This window comes from Carya illinoinensis, chromosome 8 (assembly GCF_018687715.1).
Source record: "Carya illinoinensis cultivar Pawnee chromosome 8, C.illinoinensisPawnee_v1, whole genome shotgun sequence".
Taxonomy (NCBI): Eukaryota; Viridiplantae; Streptophyta; class Magnoliopsida; order Fagales; family Juglandaceae; genus Carya; species Carya illinoinensis.
The window spans coordinates 37,305,452-37,327,950 of record NC_056759.1 but is presented as its reverse complement, the minus strand read 5'-3'; the positions used below and the strand labels follow the sequence as shown (position 1 = coordinate 37,327,950).

At 36.2% G+C, this 22,499-nt stretch overlaps 1 pseudogene; it reads left to right on the top strand.

Annotated features, from left to right (window-relative positions):
* The first annotated feature begins 8,202 nt into the window (after positions 1-8,202).
* Positions 8,203-20,590, top strand: LOC122274709 (annotated as a pseudogene).
* The last annotated feature ends 1,909 nt before the right edge of the window (positions 20,591-22,499 follow it).

Sequence of the window (22,499 nt, the reverse complement as noted above, 5' to 3'; positions counted from 1 at the left end):
AGCTGTATATTTAGACTTGCCAACCATTGTAGGAAGCCCTAGATACTTTTCAGCATCCCCACATACCCTTGCACCTATGTCTTATACTACCTCCTCCTTTACCTCTACCATTGTATTAGTGCTGAAAGAGACAGAAGTTTTTTGCATATTCAACTTTTGCCTAGATGCCTTTTCATATCTATAAGAGTTGTTTCATAATGCACCACAGCTGCATACTAGCCTTACAAAATATTATATAATCATCTGCAAAGAGCAAATGGTTGATACTTGTTCCTCCCTTACTCATTGATACTCCTCTTATGGCCCCAATTCATATAAACCAATGATAAACCAGTGAGCTGAACCCCTCTGCACATAGCAAGAAAAGATAATGAGACAAATGGTCACCTTGCCTGAGACCCTTAGATGGCTTGAACTCAGTCCCAGGATGTCCATTAACAAGCACTGAGTACTTTACTGTTGAAACACATTGCATGATCAGATTGGTCCACCTCTTCCCAAACCCAAGCTTTTCCATAAGAGATCTCAAATAAGTCCACTCAACTCTATCATATGGCTTGGACATATGCAATTTCAAAGCCATACTCCATTCTCTTCCCTTCTGTTGAGTTTTCATAGTATGTAAAGCTTCATATGCTATGATGATATTATCTGATATGTGTCTACCAGGTATGAATGCACTTTGATTACAGGAAATAATTTCATGTAACACCTTTTTCAATCTATTAGCAAGCACTTCAGCAATAATTTTGTACAAAACATAGCATAAACTTATTGGTCTAAAATCACTTACAGATTTAGGATTCTCAAGCTTGGGAATTAGTGCAATGTGTGTGGAATTAATCTTCTCCCTAAACAGGCCCTCATTGAGAAACTTGAGAATAGTTGTAGCGATATCAATATCCCCTATTATCTTCCAACAATCTTGGTCAAAACAGGCCCCAAAACCATCTGGACCTGGAGATTTTAATTGCCCCATATGGAAAAGAGCCTCTTCCACTTCCTCTCTCTTAAAAACCTTCTCTAATTCCACATTCATTTCCATAGTGACTCTCTTATTCAGATGAGCTAGGTTGTCTTCTACATCTTCCTGAGAAGGGCTTATTGATCTGTACACCTCCAAATAATGATCTTGGAAAGCCTTTTTTATAGACTTGAAAGAGGGAAACTTTAGGAAGGTGACACTTGGCGCTAATTGGTTTTAAATGGCTTCTAAAATAACTTTAATGCCTGGTTTGGATACTAAGATAAGATGGGATGATCTGTGAGTGATAGTGAAATTATTTGAATTAATATGTTTTTTGGGGTTTTAGGATAAGAATAGGAAATTTGAATAAAAATATTATAAAGTTAAAATATTTATTAGAATATTATTTTTTAATATTATTTATTTTTTATATTTAAAAAGGAAAATGCTACTCTTCCTGCTTGTGGCTACCGCTGGAAGTTATCACTTGGACTTTTTTATTTTATTATTATTTTTATTTTTACTTAATGAATAAATAAGTATTTTTTTAATAATATTGTGATCAATTTTTATTTTTTTAAAAATATTAAAAAAATACTTGTAAAAAAAAAAAGCACAAAACAACTAGCAGAAGCCCTCCAGTGGGAGCTCCCAATGGTGGGAGTAGCAACACCCATTTGAAAAAGTTGAATTATTTTTTGTATTTTGTTTAAAAATTTGAAAAAATTGTAATGATTAGGTAATAATTATATGAAAAAGTTAAAAATCTAAAATTGAAAATTAGTATTTGTGTTTGTAGTAATTGAATATTGATATGAGATATGATAAAATGAGATGAGGTGAGCTTAGAATATTTTACTATCCAAACCATGCCTAAAGTTGGATGGCACAAAAATCTTCTCAATCCGCATGTAGCCTTGAAAAACCTCTTGCTAGGCGAATGAGCTTTCCTGATCGAGAAAAATGATTCACGGAATCAGGGAGATCACCCTAGATTACAATTTTGTAAATAGTAATGAAATTATTTGTAAATAGTAGTGAAATAGTTTGAATAAAGATGTTTTACTGAGTTTTGGTAAGGAGAGAGAATATTGTATTTTTGTGTGTGTTTTGTTTGGATGTTTTGAAAGTTGAAATGATTATATAAAAAAGTTAAAATTTGAAACTGAAAAATGTTTACTTTTTTAATAATGTTTAGAAAGAAAATTATGATTTTGAAAAGAGATGGGACGAGATGATTTGTATTTCCAAACAAGCTGTGTAACTGTCCCGTAGTCATAGATAACTTTAATGGAACGGGATGCCTACGGGCCATGCCAGAATGTATGTGGGAACAAGTTTGTTTGCCTTATGGCAAAAATGAAAAAGTAGCGTGTGGTCTTTTCTTTCCAAAGTTCCTTTGTAAGAGCATTATTCTATATTCATTTTTTTTTTCAATTTTATATCCTTTGATCACATTTGGAATTTTAAATAATTTTATCTAAATATTTCATTTATGAAATCATTTAAAAAATATAATATTATTCGATATGATTTATCATTTAAATATAAGAAAGTTTAAGATAAAGAATAACATTGTTTATTGACGTTGGAAGGTACATTCCTTCTTTGCTCTGCAATCTTGATGCAGAGGAGCTAAAAGAAAGGTATATAGTTTTCACAACATATTGTAGTAATCATTTTTAGACCCAGCTTGTAATCTAATTACCAGCTCATGTTTGCACAAATTTGAATGTTCAGTACATTGAAGATCGAAAGCAATCATGTATGCATGATTGAAATGATGGAGTAACCAACCGTGGTTGACCACATGATCATTTCTCTGTTCCTTCCTGAAGATGATGTCAACACGTGGTAATTGACGAAGGCGGGTGTTGTGATTACATAATAGGCCACCAGGAAAATTCGTGAAGGTGAAGAAGAACTAGAGACAAGGAGCTCTAATGCGGCATGCCTGAACTTGAAGTAACGACATCAGTTAAACCATAAAGCACATAATATAGTGGAAAATATTGTTGAACTTCTTAAAAACGGAAACTTCAGGTTCTTCATTGACATAGGTTCACTTTTTTTCATCTGTGGGGTTGTAGCCTTGAAGTTTATTATAATTTATTGTTAATCGTGTTCCTGAAAATGACAAGAAAAAAAGATTGAACCCCTAATAGATCATCATCCTTTTTGTAACTGCCGCCCTGATAATGTTCTCCCCGTGAGTCATCTGGAAAACATTATTGCAAACATTTTGGTCAGTAAAATCCACCTTGTACCAGGGAGTTTGGTGTGTGCAACACCATCATTCCGACAATATGCATCGCCCTTGTTTAAGTTGAGACTCCAGTAAACGAAATCAATAAAAGGACATAGCAGAGAATGGTGGACTTGAGAAGTGGTGTGTAACATGGTCGAGTTTAGTCATCTCAACTAAATTATCGCTCCTTAGAAAATGAAAAAATATAAATAATTAAATGCGCCTTAAAAAGATAAAAAATTAACCAATGAGCTCTAGCACAAATTCCTTTTTTTATAAGAAAAGGTGAAGAGTATATCTGTGAGTTCAAAACCGACAAAGCATGAGTGCAACAAAAAGAAAAAAAAAATAGAATATGTTGTAAATAATGTAATGCCCTAGATCCCACATGTATGAATTATGATATCGTTATGTTAAATCTCACATTGGTTCGGGAAAGGAGGGATAGGCTTTAAAGACTTGAGAGTGTTTAATGATGCTCTTCTAGCAAAAAATGGTTGGAGGATTATGCAGAACACTGAATCTTTACTCCATAAGATCTTCAAAGCTCGATATTTTCCTAAAAAACACTTCTTAGATGCTGCATTGGGTTATAACCCCTCTTTTGTATGGAGAGGTATTTGGGGAACAAAGCACAAACTACAAGAGGGCTGTCAGTGGAGAATTGGCTCTGGAAAGGAGGTGAGGATTTGGACAGACTCTTGGGTTCCTGGCTTTACTAGTATTGCTGGGCAACAAAACAGTCCCTCTCAATATGGGAATGCAGAACTGATAGGGGATGAAAGTGCAACTGTTAATTCCTTATTTATTGCAAATCAGAGAATGTGGGATGTGGGTAAAATTACTTCACTCTTTAGACCAGAAGTAGCTCTTCACATTACAAAGATTGTGCTCAGCCAAGACAGAGAGGATCTAATCTGCTGGAAGAAGGAAGCAAATGGTATTTATACTGTCAAAAGTGCCTACAGACTGTTTAAAGATTTAAGTTCAGGTAGACAGAATGGGGAATCCTCAAATGCTGGTTTATTAAGGAAAATGTGGAAAGCTATATGGAGCATGAAACTTCCTGTAAAGGTGAGGATCTTTGCTTGGAAGGCTGTCAAATGAATCCTACCCACAAAGTCAATCTAAAGAAGAAGAAGGTGTTAGCAAAGGATGGTTGTGTATTCTGTCATGCTGAAAATGAGGATACTCTTCATGCTCTTTGTTCCTGCCCAGCTATCAAAGAGGTCTGGTCTCTCTATTTCCCATCAATGGTTCTTATGAAGGAACATGATATGTTCCTGGATGTGGTTCTGAGGCTGCAACACAATAAGAGACACGAAATGCTTGATCTGTTTTTCATAATATGTTGGAGCTGCTAGTATAGAAGAAATATGAAGATGTTTGAAGATAAGGTAATGAGTATTGATGCTATTCTGGGAAATGCTTTGGCAATGCAGAAATCGTACAAAGAGCTCAAAAATAAACCTATTTCTGTTATTAGAAATCAGTACAGGTGGGAACTTCCACCTCCTGGAGTTTTCAAACTAAATGTAGATGGAGCCTTTTCTTCATCCGGTTCTGTAGCTGGTATAGGAGCTATTGTTAGAGACTCTAAAGGAGAGGTGATCATGTCTACTGCAAAGAAAGAATGTTCTGCTATGACTGTTGTGGAAGTTGAGGCTTTAGCTATCCTCCGAGGTTTGCAATTCTGTATCCATCTTGGGATTAATAACCTGGTTATTGAAAGTGATTCTCAGTTGGTTGTCACTGAGTTTAATCAGCAAGGCTCATCAAAGGCTACTTTTGGCAATGTCATTCGTGAGGCAAAGGAGTTGATGACTCGGTTCAGTATCTGTGATGTGCAACATACTTATAGAAACTGCAATGTAGCAGCACATTTACTTGCCAAATATGGTTTAAATGTTCAGAATGTTAGCTTATGGTGGGGTGCATACCCTGGTGTAATTTCTAATATTCTTTGGTTTGATTCTAATACTTTGTAAGCTTTATGGGTAATGAAGTATGTTTTCCTATAAATAATAAAAAAAAAATCTCACATTGGTTCGTGGAACTGGACTTTATTATGATTTCAATGAGCTCCAATAGTGACTTAGATTAGTCCTTTTAGAGTATAAATGTTGTTGTGGCTATTACTTCCCTTAGATCACTACAGACAAGCAAAGCATCGAAGCAACCATGCATTTCCAATTGCTAAGGCAGTTCCAATGTATTGAATTGTGCCATGATCTTTTACCCATTTTTTTTTGGTAATTAATAAGATTTTTATTACCATAAATAGGCATAGCCTAAGTACACAGGAAAGTATACAAGAGGAAATACCAGCATAAAGTGACTGAAAAGATAGAAAAAACTAGAAAAACTCCAACACATCATCACCATTCATTATGTTAGTCTTAGCCCAAAGACAGTTTTAAAGAAAAATTCCCTAATTTCATGCAACGATCATTCTTTGTCTTCCAAACAACTCCAATTCCTTTCTAGCCATAGATCCATATCAAGCACGAAGGAATCATTTTCCAAATGGCTGCAAAAGGTAGACTCCGCCCAGCATACTTCCAAGAAGCTAGTAAATTCACCACATGCTTTTGCATCACCCAAGAAATACCCATCCTTCCAAAAATGGCATTCCACAAACTTTTAGCCACCTCACAATGGAGAAACAAGTGATTAACTGATTCGGCATCTTTCTTGCACATAGATCACCAATCAACAATACAAAGACCACGCTTTCTTAGATTTTTAGTGGTCAGAATTTTATCATGAGACACTAGCTAACAGAAGAAAGCTACCTTCTTCAGCACTTTAACTTTCCAAATACTTTTCCAGGGGCAATCACATACACCTTGGCAAGTTAAAGCATTATAAAATGAGTGAACCGAGAAGCTGAAATTTCATTCATGAATCCACAACAATCTGTCTACACACGAAAAATTTTCAACTCATATAATCTGCAAAAAAAAATATGCAATTACATTAACTTCCCAAGCATTTACATTTCTCAAGAAGTCAACAATCCATTGAATGCTATTATTCAAAAAAGAGAATGAATCAACCACAGTTGCATCTTGCTGCCTTGCAAACTGATAAAGTGAAGGAAATTCACCCTTGAGAGTTAACTCTCCACACCAATTATCATGCCAAAAGTGAATTCTTGATCCATCCCCCACCTTAAATTTGACATGTTTAACAAACTCCCCCCAACCCATTCGAATTGACTTCCATAATCCCGTCCCATAAGCTCCTTTTACTTCATTTGAACACCAACTACCCCCACATAACCCCATATTTAACATCTATCATATTTTTCCATAATGCATCTCTTTCTACATGATATCTCCATAACCATTTCCCACAAAGAGCTTTATTAAAAAGCCTCAAGTTACGCACACCCAAACCACCATTTAAAATCGGTTGACATAACTTATTCCAACTCATCAAATGAAATTTATTTTCCTCCCCTTTACTTCCCTACAAGAAATTCCTATAGTTCTTTTCAATTTTCATTAAAACCCCAACCGATAGAGGAAAGAGAGAAAGGAAATAAGTTGGAAGATTTGACAGCGTATTCTTGATTAAAGTGATTCTACCCCCTTTAGAGAAATATAATTTTTTCCAGATGGTTAACCTCCTCTCAATTTTCTCAATCACTCCTTCCCAAACTGAAACAGATTTATGCAAGGCACCCAAGGGAAAACCAAGATACGTCCTAGGCAGCAACAATATTTTACACCCAAAAATATTAGCCAGATTTGAAATATTTGACACGGCCCACCAGAACTATTCCAAACTTGGTCAAGTTAAATCTCAAGCCAGGCATAGCTTCAAAACATAGCAAAAGAGCTCTTAAGGACCAAAGTTGTTCCTGATTGGCTTCACTGAAAATTAATGTGTCATCAGCGTCTAACATGAAGGAAGAACAAGATAAAAAAAAAAACGATTCAGACTCTCTTTGCGAGGCACTTATGAAACCAGATTATAAAAGAAGGAAACAAAGACATCTACTAGACCAGAGTCGTTGAAAAAGAAAACCCCAAAATCATTGAAGGCTGAATTAAAAATTGCAAAGAAGCTTCTTGGTAGTAAATTTTTGAACTCCAAAAAAGATAAAGGTGGTCCACAGGCTTAGTGGAAACAAAGAAAGAATAATAAGCATGTATTGAAGGGTAACATAGAAAGCAGCAATGGTGGAGGAGAGGTTAAAAAGCTGAATTCTAGAGAAAAAGGCAATGAGAAGAACATCAATTATGAAGAGCATAAGGAGAAGAGCAATCAGCCTGAAATTAACCAAGAGAAGAAGATCATTGAGTTGGAAAAGCACAAACAAAAAGAGAGAAACGAAGGAAGACATTGTATGTCAGATGGTAGTACTGAGAGTTGAAAGAACAAAGACCAAGCCAGATTATTTTTGCTATCATGTAATAGGTGTTACAACAAATAAAAAGGATGTTGTGATGGGTATCAAACCTGGGATTAAAATTTTTCGGCTTTCGGTGGGGCATTCTTTGTTCAGCTCAGACTTGCTTGGAGCTTGAGTTTTGTATCTAATTATTGTAATTTTATTCATCTATTTTGGTAGATCTAGATACTTATGAGTTATTATTTTTCAAGTGCGATTCACTATTGAGAAAGATTGTCTTCCACTACTTGAGGTGTTTTTAAGAAGGCAATTAAGGAAAAGTATAATGAAAAGCACAAATTCAAAACAGAACTTACTGTTAAGCAAGTGAGATTCACTTTTTTTTTCTCCGATGGTTTGGGTCATTATTTCTTTTGAAATATTAGCATTCAGAAATTTTGTAATTTTTCCCTTCGAGCTAGGAATCTTAAAAAACTTTTTTGATTGGCTAAAGTTCATTCAACTCATGTGTTGCCTATCTACTCTCCTTAAGTCGCTAGAGTTGGTGACAGGAAAGTTCATGAAAGAGTAAGAGAAGTGTGGCCCCGTTATAGAAGGAAACACTTGCTAGGGATCCTTATACAAATGGTGATTCTAGCATATTTCAGTTACCATCTTATGAAAGGCATCATCAGTGTCTGTATACAGAGACATGGCAACTCTACCAAGAGAGGAGACTCCTCAAGACTTTTACTCGGTTGGAAAGGACTATCGAGCTTATGGTCCTGTGGGAGAGCACTTCTAAGACAACCTGGCCTTTTACATATAAATGTTGTCTCCACACAAAGAGAGACTATTCATGCCGATTCTCTCTACTTGAATGAGAGAGAGTACCATGCTTATGGTATTGGTGCTAGACGTGAAATGCCGTCCATTGTACCTTTTGCAACTGCAACATTTGCTATTGACTCAGGCCCCTATACAAAGGATCCATGGTTATCATTATGGTGTTTCATCAGGTTCTTATCCTATTGGTGGTACGCACCCAATTGAGAGTGCCAATTTACATCAGACAAAAACTGATCGAGTGGGTAGTTTATACTCTACATATTAGGGGTGCGGGGTACACCCCTCCCCGCCCCCCGCCCCGGCATGGGGCGGGGGGGAAAATCTTCCCCCGTCCCCCGCCCCCAGTGTGCGGGGGCGGGGTACCCCGTCCCGCATAGCGGGGTGCGGAGTGGGGGGGCAATTCGTCCACCCACCCGGCCCCCTACTGGGTGGGCAGCGGAGAGAACGAGAGCGAGAGAGAGGAGAGTTCGTGTTCGGCAGCTTCGGCTGACTCAACAAGAGAGACAGAGAGTGAGAGCACTGAGAGTCTGAGAGTGAGAGGAGACTGTGGAGAGAACGAGAGGGTTCCAGAAGCCAAGGTGAAGGGGTCGAGGCCGTGTGTGGGGGGGGGGGGTTGATTAAGTGACTTAATGAAACCTGGTCGCCCTTATTAAAACGGCGTCGTTTCATTAAACTAGGGGTGCTACCCGCCCCCGCCCATGCGGGGGGGCTTTGTTTGCCCCCGCCCCCCGCCCACTTCAAGAACATTATGTTCAATTGGGCTAAAAAAAAAAAATTGTCCAAATTATTATATAATTAAATCGTAAATTAAAATTTATATATATAATAATAATTTAAAAACTAATAGCATAAAAATTATGTTATTAATTTTTAAATTTGTTAGACTTGTCACAAGAGTCACAAGACAGTAAGTCCCATATTGTTCAAGTAAGACTCTTGTATGGCCTTGGAGTCCTATTTAAAGGTGACCTAGGGTGCTCATGCCATATGCAATCTTGTTCACAAGTCTCACTCTCTTGTAACTCTTGTGAACAAGTCTAACAAATTGTAATATATTTTTGAGATGCACTAGGTACAAGCGGGTTGGGCACCAACCCGTGTACCAATTTGCTTACGTGGATTATTTCAGTAGTCAGATGCTAATTTTATTATAAAGAAAAATAAAATGCCCCATTTCAGTTGGCCGCCCCATTTCAGTTGGCCACCCCATTTTTTCATCTCCCCGCCTCGCTCATGCGCACCGTTTTATTAAAACTCAATTTCCACCTCAGTGTAGGTGCGCGACTTGGTACGCGAGTTGCCTGCAAAGAGACTTTTCCTATATTTTTATATATATACAATTTGAAAAATATATAAAAATTGCAGGGTGGGGGAAAAGCGGGGTGGAGTTGAGCCCTGCCCACCCCTCGCCCCCGCTTAGTGTCTTTCATGCGGGGCGGGGGACCCCGCCCCAGCATGTGCGGTGCGGGGTACCCCGTCCGCCCATGCGGAGGCGAGGCGGACGGGGGCGGGGGTAGCGGGGGGCGGGCCCCCGCTGCCCACCCCTACTACATATGTTGCTGATGCTTTACTGCACAAAGACAAAACACGTTATTATCAGGCTGCCCGCCCAACTAAAGCGGTGCTTGTGCCAGTTTCATCTCAATACTCTTTTGCTGGTCTATCATTCCTACACCTCTGACTGAATTTGCATCTTGAACATATATATCCATTTGTATTTGGACTCCTGTTTATTGGCTCTTGATGTGCATACGAGGCAATCTTCAGTTGCATAATGTATGGATGAGGGAACATGGGCTCCAAATTTGTACGAAATTGAGTGTAAGTGGCATTTTGGCACCCATCAAAGTTCTTTGGATACCTTTTATCTTGTCAAAGACTTGGAAGTGCTCTTTATTGATATATTATTATTTTCTTTTCTTTCATTTTTATATTCACAATGATACTCCTTTTTGTTTTTTAATCTTCTTGAACTCTATTTGGCAATTGCGATTACTTTTGAAACAGATAAAAAATGTGGGACAATCAAACTTGGTCGATTAGTTGGTCAATGTTCTTGGGCTATCGATTGCACATTGTATGACATTTATTCCTGAATTGCAAGGTAGCTAGAAACCTTGAATTTATTTGTAAATTGGTTCGTGAGTGCTCTTAACTTCATCCTATACATTTGCTCAAAAGTAAAGCCTTGTTGGACAACCAATTGGATATTCAATAGAAGGAGGAAAGAAAGAAAGAATTCAAATTCAAAATAAGAATATTCAACCCTTCAAATATCTATTCTATTCATTCGTCACATCCAATTAAAATGAAAACGACCATTACATTAATGACTTGGAAGGTACATAGAGATTAGAGAGGATCACGGGCATCTATTGGTGGATTCTCCAAGAAAAAGTTGCACTCAATCGTTCAACATGTAATTTGATTAAATTACATCATACCCATATTCTCAAGTGAAAAAGTTGTACAATTTTGAGATATAGGAAATGGCAAGTACCACAAATTTTACTTAAGAAAAAGACTCAACAAACTTGGTGTGAATGGTGACGTTTGTTGATGTGAATGGTGACGCAGGAATATAATAAATATTAATTTGAGTTTTTTAAGCAAGAAAACCTATGAATAGGCATTTAATAAGTAAATTTTATCCTTCCCTCAACAATTTGGTGGGTAAATAGATTTTATTTTATCCTCATATCAATAACCTTTAGGTTACTCCCATATAAAATTTAACATGTGTTAACAGAGAAGCTGCTCTAGATCTAATTATGCTCCTTTATCTTTTTACTCCAAACTAAAAAGAAAAAAAAAATTCTATTGATAAAAAAAATTCTACTTTAAGATTTAAATTTATAAATTTTTTTAAATAAATTTAAATCTTATAAATTAACATACTATCAATAATATAGATAATGTATTTTATCAATAATATGAATAATGCAGAGTCTTTGTGCCAACTTACCAAGCAAACGATAAATACTAATAGGTAGCATGCCCTATTCGGCTTTTCAAAATTTTGATGCACAGATCCCCTGGAATACGGAAAATTGGAAGGTTAAATTCAACTTACCATAGTCAGCCAAGGTACCTTGAGAAATGTGTAGAATCCTGATAATGTTTAGAATTTTGATAATGGGTCTCCAACATTTCTTCTAACACCGTATTTTTATTTTATTTTATGATTAAATAAATATTTATTATTATTGTAAATTTGTTTTTTACACTTGTCGAATCCAAATTTAAATCCGAATCGATAATATATTACCTTAAAGATCCTGTCGAGGGTCGACCTCCTTTTAATTAATTTTTGAAAAATACTACTCTTCGGATAGCTTTCACCAAGAGTTACTATTAGGATTTTTTATTTTTTATTTTTATTGTTATTTTTATTTAATCATTAAATAAATATTTTTTTATAATATTAAATATTTTTTAATTTTTAAAAAATATTTAAAAATATTAAATATAAATATATATAATTTTTAAGCCAAAAGAAAGAAAAAACCTACACAAAATGAAAAGGAAGTAGCGGGAGCTCTTATATGTAGCTGTAGAGCTTTGGTAGTAAGATTAGAATTTTAAATTTTAAAATAAAATATTAAATATTTTAATATTATTATTATTTTAAAATTAAAAAAAAATTAAATTATTTATTATATTTTATATTAAAATTTTAAAAAATTATAATGATAATATAATAATTTTAAGTTTGAGTTGGAAATTCTTAACTGCCAAACCATAATTTTTATTTCCATTAATGTCTTGAAACTTCGATCGGGGTTCATATCCTTTAATTAATTTCTATTTCCATTATTTTGATGAGTTCGGGAGTGGTGGACGACAGGGGCAGCTGGGTTTCCACTTCTCTTCTTCTTCTGTCTTAGGATTGGATTTTCTGTAATGGTAGGACCGTAGGTGTTCTGTATAATTTGGTCTCCCAACAAATCAGTGATTTGGAATCATCTCTTCCCTTCCGTTTCCTTTTGTTTATGGAGATTTACGCTTTCTTTCTCATTTATAGTCAACGCTTATCTTTTTTCCCTTTATGATGGCACCCATGCATTTCAGATGTTTTTAGCTATTGAATTCCCATCCTGTTTCATGGGCTGGAATCATTCCATGTGCTTATATTGGCCATCAAACTGAGTGGCGAGTGTTGTAATTGAAAAGAATGACAAGTGACAATGGAGGATGGAGATGCGAAGGTTAGGGTTCAGAAACCCATATCGGGTCTCGGGAAGCTTCGGAGATGGAGGGAATCTGAATGTAGAGTTCGAAACGCACCGTGTAGCAAACCCAATGAAACGCACCGTATCATTTTCCACATGGATCCCGTCAGTTTTTCGTGCGCAACTTCCTGCGCAAGTCCGTCCCCTGGGGCGTGCATCCATCATTTTCCTTTTTCGGTTTTCCTCTGTTTTTTGTTTTACCGCATGATTGCTCAAAGGGAAAAAAAAAGTTGTCAAGGGAATCCGCGTTTCGTTGAGTCCTAAGAAAGAAACAACTGTTGTGGTTGTGAAGAAAACACCTCCTAATTCGTAAAAGATTCTACATTTTCATAGGTTCCTGCAAGGAAAGAAGGAAGGAAACACTCCATCGTATACGTAGGAAACTGCTTGTTCTCCCCTAATAAATACAGCAGAGCAGAGATAGACAATCCTCCACAATCACAATCCTCAACACACGTTTTCTCTGAAGTGGGTTGCGATCCAAACACATAAAAAAAAATATTCCTTTTTGTATGTTTAGATACAAAGGACAGGCCGAGTTTGAAGAGCTCTGAAAATTTTTTAGAGGATAAGTATATAACTTGTCCAGGGTTTTAAATAGAGAGGAGAAAACGAAAACAAAAAAGGAATCTCATTTGGGCTTGAGAGAGAGAGACAGATGGGGAACTGCTATTCGGACGTGGAAGGAGGAAAGCAAGCCGTGGGTGGGGTCCAACAGAGCCCCACAACTACCAACAACAATGCCGGCCACAACGACGCCGTTGAGTTCTTCTACAGGTCTCGGGGTCTCCATCAACACTTCACCCGAGTCGAGGTAGTGGCTGCGATTCTAACGCCTATCTATATATATATATATATATATATATTACACGCACACAGAACTGTATTATGCATTTGTATTAGCTGTGCTGCTCTCTATTATCTACCCCACATTGACTCAGACTTGATATTCTTTACTCTGTTTATCCCCACGTTGGCTGAAATTCGTATCGTTATTTATTTTCTATCCCAGATTGGCTTAGGTTCTTACCATTCTCATTTTACTTGATTATTATGTTGGCCATTGCCCATAAAATACAATGAGAACAAGAATAATATGAATACGATTATTATTTTTTTTAAATTGTGGTTACTTTTTTTCTTCTCCAGTAAAGTTTCTCCCCTGTAATGATATTCTTATACAAATGCAAGGTACAAAACTTGATTGAAAAAAGGTTATTCAGAAAGAGTAAATAATAAAATAATAAATATTTTGTATTCGTGTTAGTGTTATGGTTTTGTTTACAATACATATATGTTTAAAATTATCAAAGAAGTCATTTTCGTCGCATGGTAGAGGATCGGTTTGTGTGTATTTCAAAGGTGCTGAAATGTTACATCCTTAACGCTCTTCAAGCTATGAGTTTCGCTTGATAAATGAAGCATGCGGGGCATGCAGCGCAATATTGACTGTGATATTCTATCATTTAAATGTTTGGCCTATTACTAGTTTCTCAGAATCAGGAAAGGATAGCATGGTCGGGGTGCCATGTGTTTTGGCGCTTAGATAAAGGATGATGTTTTGATTGACTAAATTGATACACCACATAGTAACCAACTTCTTGAATTTAAGACTGCAGTAAACGGACCTAGATATTTTAACCGAATATTAGTAAATTGGAGACTAATGAGGTTGTATGAAGCAACATGTTGCCTTTTAGTATTGTGCAGGAGTTGAATATTTCTCATTTTTAAGTGCCAAAGGATGAAGTGCCACCTAATTCTTGAAAAGGGTTACCTGCCATTTCTTTCATCTCCAATAGATGGAAATTGTGCAGTTCTGTTGCCCCTTACTAGAAAGAAATGGGTGGAATAACGGCAAGTTCCAAAGCAGTATATTGCCTGAGAAAAATTTTACATGGGATGGGATCGGTTATCAGTATTATAAGAGATTTCGACATTTGGAATTGTTATTTTTTCTGCATGCGTGGCTCTTTTGTTTTTGTTTCTTTTTATTTATGTTTGTACTGTTAACTCATTTGTTTTGCCTTTTCAAAATGTATTCATGTATTTTAATCTGTGCTGCAGTTATCCCTATCAGCAATTAACTTGCGAGATCGTGACATCATTTCAAAGGTATTCCTCTAAACATAACCATATGTTTGATAGTGATGTTTACTGAGGGTTTATACTAGCGTCTTTCCTTTGCCAAATCATTTGTTTAACTGCTCTAATGTCCAACTTCATCACCTATATATTTTCTATGCTTAGCATGGATTGGAAATTATGATCCAAACCACACTTCGAATTTGTATGAATTCAAGACTCTGGTATAATATTTCTCGAGTTAACATAATTCTATGAATTAATCAATTCTAAATTTTGGGATAACTATCACAATTTTGGTTCATTATGTTGAAGTACATTTTTCTATGTGAGTTTCACTTCAAGATACAACCAAAATAGAGGGGGATATGGGCATGTGGGTTTGAGGAACTTAGGGGTACTCACCATCCATGCAGAGGAAACAGTTGCATCAAGGAGGGTTGTTGAGATGATGCTCCATTGTTCTTACTTGGATAACAAGGACATATTTTCTAAAAGTGTATGTATTTGCAAAGCTTTATGTTACGTATGCATGTATATTTGTTGTTTGTTTCATCCTTAAAATTCATCACTTTATTCTAGGACCCTTTTCTAAGAATATCTAGAATTGTGGAGAGTGGAGGCTCCATCCCAATATGCAAGACTGAAGTAGTAAACGACAATTTAAATCCAAAATGGAAACCCCTATGCCTGAGTATGCAGCAGTTTGGAAGTAAGGTAAACTTGTCACCTTATGATTTGGTCACACTATATTATAGGATATTCTGCTATTTGGACGATTAAGAAGATGCATGTGGTGCATGAAATTTGACTTGTTGCAGGATAACCCATTGATTATCGAGTGCTTTGATTTCAATAGCAGTGGCAAACATTCGCTTATTGGGTAAGTGGAATTTAGTTAATCTGCGGATTCATTTTTGCTTGGTTTCCCTTGTTATCTGAGTTTAGTCTCTGGTTCTAAAGAAGATACTGTTCTTAAATTTACCATATCAATAAACTTCAAAAGTCAGTGGCCGACCTGGAAAAACTTCAAGAAGGTAAAAGTGGTGAAAATCTTACTATAACATCTCATCATGGTCACAATAAGGTACCTATTCATAATTGCAGTAGAATTTATTAAAATATTTCAGTTTATTCGTTTTATTTGAATTTGCATTTGTTCAATGATTCATCAATATAGGTTTTGAAGGGAGAGCTCTTTGTGGATCAATTTTGTGAGAAGGAAGAATACAGCTTTCTTGATTACGTTTCTTGTGGATTTGAGCTTAACTTTATGGTTGCAGATGACTTTACAGGTAAGTAATTTCTAGAGGACTATTTATACATGTGGTAATTGATTTTTTTTATTTTTTGTTCTCTTTTTTCTGGTTGTAAATGTTTCGCCCGAATGTCTTATTCATAATTTGAATAGTCAATTTTAATTTGTCTAGCCTCAAATGGAAATCCTCAGAATCCAGATTCTTTACACTACATTGATCCTTCTAGCCAGTTGAATTCTTATCAGAAGGTGAGTCTGTGCATCCTGATCTGGTGCTTTCAACAACATATTATTTTGACTCCAAAACTAGTATAGGCAAATTGTTTGGATCGATTGGCATGGAAATTTGCCTCATGAGTTGTATTTTCATTATGAGATTGACGCTCAAATTTACCTCCCCACATATAACACTGACCTGAGAAATTTGTTGTTATCTTGATTTGGTTTATATATATATATATATATATATATATATATATATATTATGAAGTTTGGTCCATAAACAAGTCTCTAAATTGCTTTCTTTTATTTATGTTATAACTCAATTTGATCAAGTGGCTCGTTTTCAATATCCAATTTGCTTTCTTGAGCTTTTGAGAAAGACAAGTTTATTTGTTCTGGTTTGTTAAGTGGGCCTTCTATTAGCCTGTATTTAAAGAAATTATTGTTGATGGGTGAAGTTATTATCTGCTTGATAACTGAATTTTTTTCAGGCTATAATGGAGGTTGGGAAGGTCATTCAATTTTATGATTCTAATAGGCGCTTTCCTGCTTGGGGCTTCGGTGGGAAAACATTTGATGGAACCATCTCACATTGCTTCAACTTGAATGGAAGCGCAGGTAGCTTTGAGGTGAGGAAGCCCATTTTATAATTTATTGTTTCTTCGTCTCTGATGCAACATTTTGGTTTGCATGTACTGGCATTTCCATAGAACTATCGCCATCTTGTTTGCCCTCCTACAATTCTGTAGTTAATCCCTGATTTTTGTTTGTTTCAACCTGTTTATCTCATCATTGTTTGTTCTTAAAAATTTAATGTTTATCTTCTTTTCTTTGTTTGCGTTTTTTTCTTCCTCTACCACTTCTAGTTATGAATAGAGTGTCATAGTCAGCTTCAACCAAATAAGTAAGAAGTTGGTAAAAGCATTAGTTGAAAAAACACCGAGTATAGATTAACCATAACACATGCAAAACTGTTATATACAATAATTTTAGATATGCAATTAATAGGCTTTAGAAAGTCTTTATGGTCCTTCAAAATTTTTGTAAGTAAATGAAAACTATGAAAATCAAATGGATCGAGTTATCACCCAATACCCTTCATAATATTATGTGTTACACTCTACGGTACTTTTTTTCTTCCTTGTACAATTGTTAACATAATGAAAATGATATGTACCGTATAAGACTCATTGAAATCAAGTGATTTTTCATTGTTGCATAGCATACATATCATCCTTATGAAAACTACATGTTCATACTCCTCAAGTAACGCATTTAGCTTCTAATTTTCAATAGGTCGAAGGAGTTGAAGGCATCATGTCTGCTTATGCAAGTGCTCTACATAATGTTACTCTGGCAGGACCAACGTTGTTTGGCCAAGTGATTAAAAGAGCTGCTCAAATTGCAAGCAAATCCGTTTCATACAACAGCAAAAAGTACTTCGTCTTGCTCATTATTACGGTAAATAGAATAGTTGACTTCATAATTTGATGCCTCTTTCCACCTTCAATCCTTCGTTTGGTAATCAAATAAATTGTCACCTTTTCTATGATGGAGTCCTTACAGACCTCCAAGAAACGAAAGACGCTTTGGTGAAGGCATCTGATCTTCCACTATCAATTCTTATAGTGGGAGTGGGAGGTGCAGATTTTGGACAGATGGAGGTATGGATTTGTTTTTCTAGAACTTGAACTTACCCTCATGTGTTATTATGTCATCTAACTTAGTTTTTGTGACAGGTCCTTGATGCTGATAAAGGACAACGATTAGAGAGCTCTACAGATCGTGTTGCTACACGTGAATTGTACAATTTATTCCAATGCGAGATGTTCATGGTAAGTACATAATGGCATGCGCACGTATGGAGCTAAAAATTGGGTCAAGATGCATGTCTTTACCAAACCGAAAGAACTGTCATAAAAGGTCGTTTTTGGTGCAATTCAACTAAAAGATTGTGGTCTTGTGACTCAGAGCCACAGTGGTAATGATGCACCATAATTAACTGCTTTGGAGTATTGGGAGAGTCCCATGCTCACATCTTCCCTATTCTCAGAATAATAAACAAGAACACATGTTTGCTTTTAGCAAAAAAGAAGACAGTCTATTTCCCGAAAAAGGATGGAAACTGTTGAGGAAGGTGACTCATGGGCCTCATGCACCAATCAAAATATTGATCTTGTGGTGGTGGATGGTAGATCGGCAAGTAGCCAAATCAAAGATAAGGCACGTGGTGATCATAAGTGGATTGACAAAAATAAATCGAGAGTTCACACTTCCAGCCAAATGGTGTCAGGGTAAGGAAAATGGAGGTGAAAACAAAATGAAACGACTGGAAAACACTTTAGGGACTGGAGGTGCAAGTAAAGGAGAGTTAACTATTGAAAAGAGAGCAGTCGGGGGGAGGGGGGGGCGAGTGCCACCGATGCCTGTTGTTGGTGGCGAGTGGTAGTATGTGTGGTTGTTTGGTACCTGGGTGCGGTGGCTATGGGTGATCAAATGGTGGGGATTCTATATATGGTGGGCTAGTGGTGGTTGGAACCGGTCAGATAGCAGTAGAACTAACCTCCAAGACTAAACAAAATAGAGACAAAAGAAGGAAGAAGATTAGGGGAAATTTAAAAAAAAAAAAAACTAGAGAAATGGAATGAGAAGATCTAGAATGGGGAGAAGATTGAGGAAGGAATGAGAGAAAGGGAAGGGAGAAGTTGGGAGGTACTTCGTTCTTCACAGCGTGAGGTTGGGAGGGAGAGTTTTTTAGAGACAGTTAAGAGCTTTTTTGTGGAGAGAGAGAAAGCAACAAAACCACATTGTTAATTGCAATGCCTAGCTAGATAATTATTCAATGATGGAGTGAAGAAAGGATTAAAGGATGGGTTTGAACACTAAAATTGTGTCTGACGGAGATGTTGCATGAACTGCTGTTGCCATGCACCACTGTCCTGGTCCTTTATTTTCCATCTTTTTTTGTAACTCTTTATGGATTAAACATTGACCAACACCAAACAGCTTGGCTCCTTCATTTACAACCCAAAAGTCAGTTCTACTTCATTTTTCAGTTGACGTTTGTATCATCTGTTTGGGCCTATTGACTTTTGTATCAAATGACATGAACTGTTTCCTTTTACTTTTATCTTGTTGCAGCTGTTTTGTTTTTGCTTCAACCCCATCTTATAACTTCAACTATAAATTAATCATTGTGTGGTATGTGTAGGTGGGCAGATTTCTGTGGTCCAGGCGCTTTTGGAAGAGCTATCAGGACAGTTCTTGACGTACATGCGGTGCAGAGATATCAAGCCACGCCCTCTCCATGAAGCCCAAATGTCTGGTACTTGAGTATAAGTACCAACTCCACAAAAGGTCGATATATATCGACGACACACACAGGTTGGATAAGGGTCAAATAAGGTATGATACATACCGCTGATCAACAACAATTGCCAAGGTTTTCTAAAGGCTATCCCACCGATAGATTGACCTGCTTGAAAGTAGGTATTGTTTCATTTTTCCTTCGTGGGTGTGGGCAAGGAGTTACAGTTTTAATTCCAAGAACGAAATAGGAGGGTATATGAGATTGTTCGATGTCCCTCTCTCCCCTATTGAAAGAAACCCCCACCGAGAACCTCTTCTTTTGCTCCAATTTTTCTTTTAATCCACTCGAGCCATTATAGGCCAGATACATTGTATTTAATCTATTCCACAATCTCACTTGCACACCACCAATGGAAGCATCAATTCTTCATCAACCTCTTCCACCATCCAAACGAAGTCTTCCGCATGTGCGTGGTTGTCAAAAGCCATTTGCTGCACATGTAACAATCACCACATGCATGCCGCCCATATGGTATTGATTTTGGCCTTTTTTTAAAGCCACTCTCTTCTAGTTGGCCGCTGGTTGGCTTACTAGCATTTTTTTTCTTATTTTCTTGATTTTTCAGTCTTTTATTTCAAGAAATTTGAATTTCAAATCTAGGCTTCAATTGCAGCCATGCATGCACCACCCAAATGTCTCCTCATTCAATTTACGACTCACTCTTCTGCTATTTTGATCAATGTGCGTATGAGCAACATGTGCCGTTGTCTGTACATGCATGGTCCTCATGTACCACCACACCACCACAATGTACTCTCCCCTTCACGGCTCTACCTGATCCATACCTACAATTCTTTTAACTTTTATCTCATTGTTTTTCTTCAACTATGGGATCAAACTAATTATCTGATACCAATTTTTGAGTCGTGTTTATTTTCTTGTTTTATCAGTTTTTTTAGGGTGATTGATGGGATATCCCATCCCCTCAAGTTGTATTCATATTTTCTGTACTAATGTAATAATTTTGTCCCCAAAAAGGGGAGCATATATTCAAAGAAACTGGTAAGTGTATCAATATTATTTGATTGTGAGCTTTTACACCAAGTTTTTCTCTTATAACATATAATTGTACACATGGCTATTTTCTTTTGGCCGTAAGAATCCCAATCTAGAGTTAAAAGAGCTAAGCTCAAATAGAAGATTTATGATTTCATTTTTCTTATTTTAGACGTAAGACTTTTAATCATCAATCACCCTAAAGTTTTTGGGAGAAAGCAAATTAGGATGTTATAACAGTTTGTGGTCCTAGCTAGTTTGTTAAAGTGCCTAGTTGAAATTTGAATACCTATTTTCCTTTAATATATGATGATTTTGGGACTATTTTTGAAAAACTATAAACCTATGAGACAGCATAATCTAAATAATTAAACTATTTATCCAAAACAAAATATTAAAAGGGATTTACTATGCATCAGCCACTATTTACTTTCACACCACACACTTCTAGTTTTTTCATAGGGTGTAGGGGTGCTTTTCATGGAGTATATGGATGTTTTTTATAGGGTGTGTGGTGTGGAGTGGTGAATAGTGACTGATGAGAAGAATTTTTCATATTGAAACACATCAATCTCATCCATGTTGGATTACATCTACAACAACGATAACAACAACAGGTCATCTTTAATTAGCATCAGATAATTTAACTAATATAAATATTAAATCTTCTTGTATTCTTTTCACAGTATTTCACGGCACAAATGAGAGGGATTGATAGAATTACAAAGGTGGTGTCTTTTTTTGGAAAAAAAAAGAAAAAAGAAAAAAAAAAGAAGGTCATTTGCATTGTAGTTTTTGAACATGGCATCTCCTTCTCTTCAAAACAATATGTGGATGAAAGAGAAATGATAAGAAAAAATTTTAGTAACAACAATAATAATAACTAGGAGGAGAGAGGAGGCCAAAAATAAAATAAATAAGAGAAAAGAGGGAAGGAGCTCAAAAAGATCTCTTTACAATTAATACATGAGTGCATGAAAAGCAAGAGAATAAAAAGTTAAATAAATTAATGCTCCATGGTCATCTTCCTTGGCAAAATCAAGAACTTATAAGAGATGCAGTTTTTTCTAATCTAATGGTGGACTAGGCAGTCGGGGTTGGAGGCCGTAGCTAATAAAAAGGAATATTATTCGTGCCTCACTACGGCTGCATATTTGTTTCTGGTCTAGTCCTGAACCTGAAAGTCTGAGTGAATTTGGACGGTTATTTACTCGAAACCCAGTTACGGATACCAGTTATTGACTCGGGTATCCGTAATTAGCTTTAACTGAAATGAATTTAAGTAGACAAATGTGATCGTAACTCGAGGTCATAGGATTAATTCCCCTTCCCCAAATGCCCGAGAAAACAAAATCACTTCTCTCTCTCTCTCTCTCTCTCTCTCTCTCTCTCTCAGTTTGTATAACAGTTTCCTCTCTCATTCCCCACTTTGGCTAGATCTGAGTTTTTGTGTTTGTATATCACTTCCCTCTCTCGTTGGTCGTTGCCCACTTTGTCTAAATCTGAGTTTCTGTGTTTGTAGATGTTTTTGTATTTGTAGATCTACCTTTTTGGGTTTCTTTATTTTAAAAATGTTCCAGCAAAACCTTAGTATTTTTTCAAACATTCGATGATTTCTTCTATTATGCACGTCCAAGCACTAAACATCCTTAAATAAAAGATATGTCAGAATGAAGTGAGGATGGAGTGGACTATAAAAGGAGCGAAGGAAGTACAAATGGTTTGTTTTTGCTTGGAGAGAAAGAAATTTAGTTTTCGCTTTTGTTCTCAATAGAAAGCAAATGTTCTTTAAGAAGATTTCTAGTGTTCGTTTTACAAATAAAGGCTGATCCTTTCAAAATATAGATGGTGGCTTGGCTGCCAACAAGCTATTTATCATAATTGAACCTTGGATGACCCCATTGATTGATATGATTATGGGGTATGATGC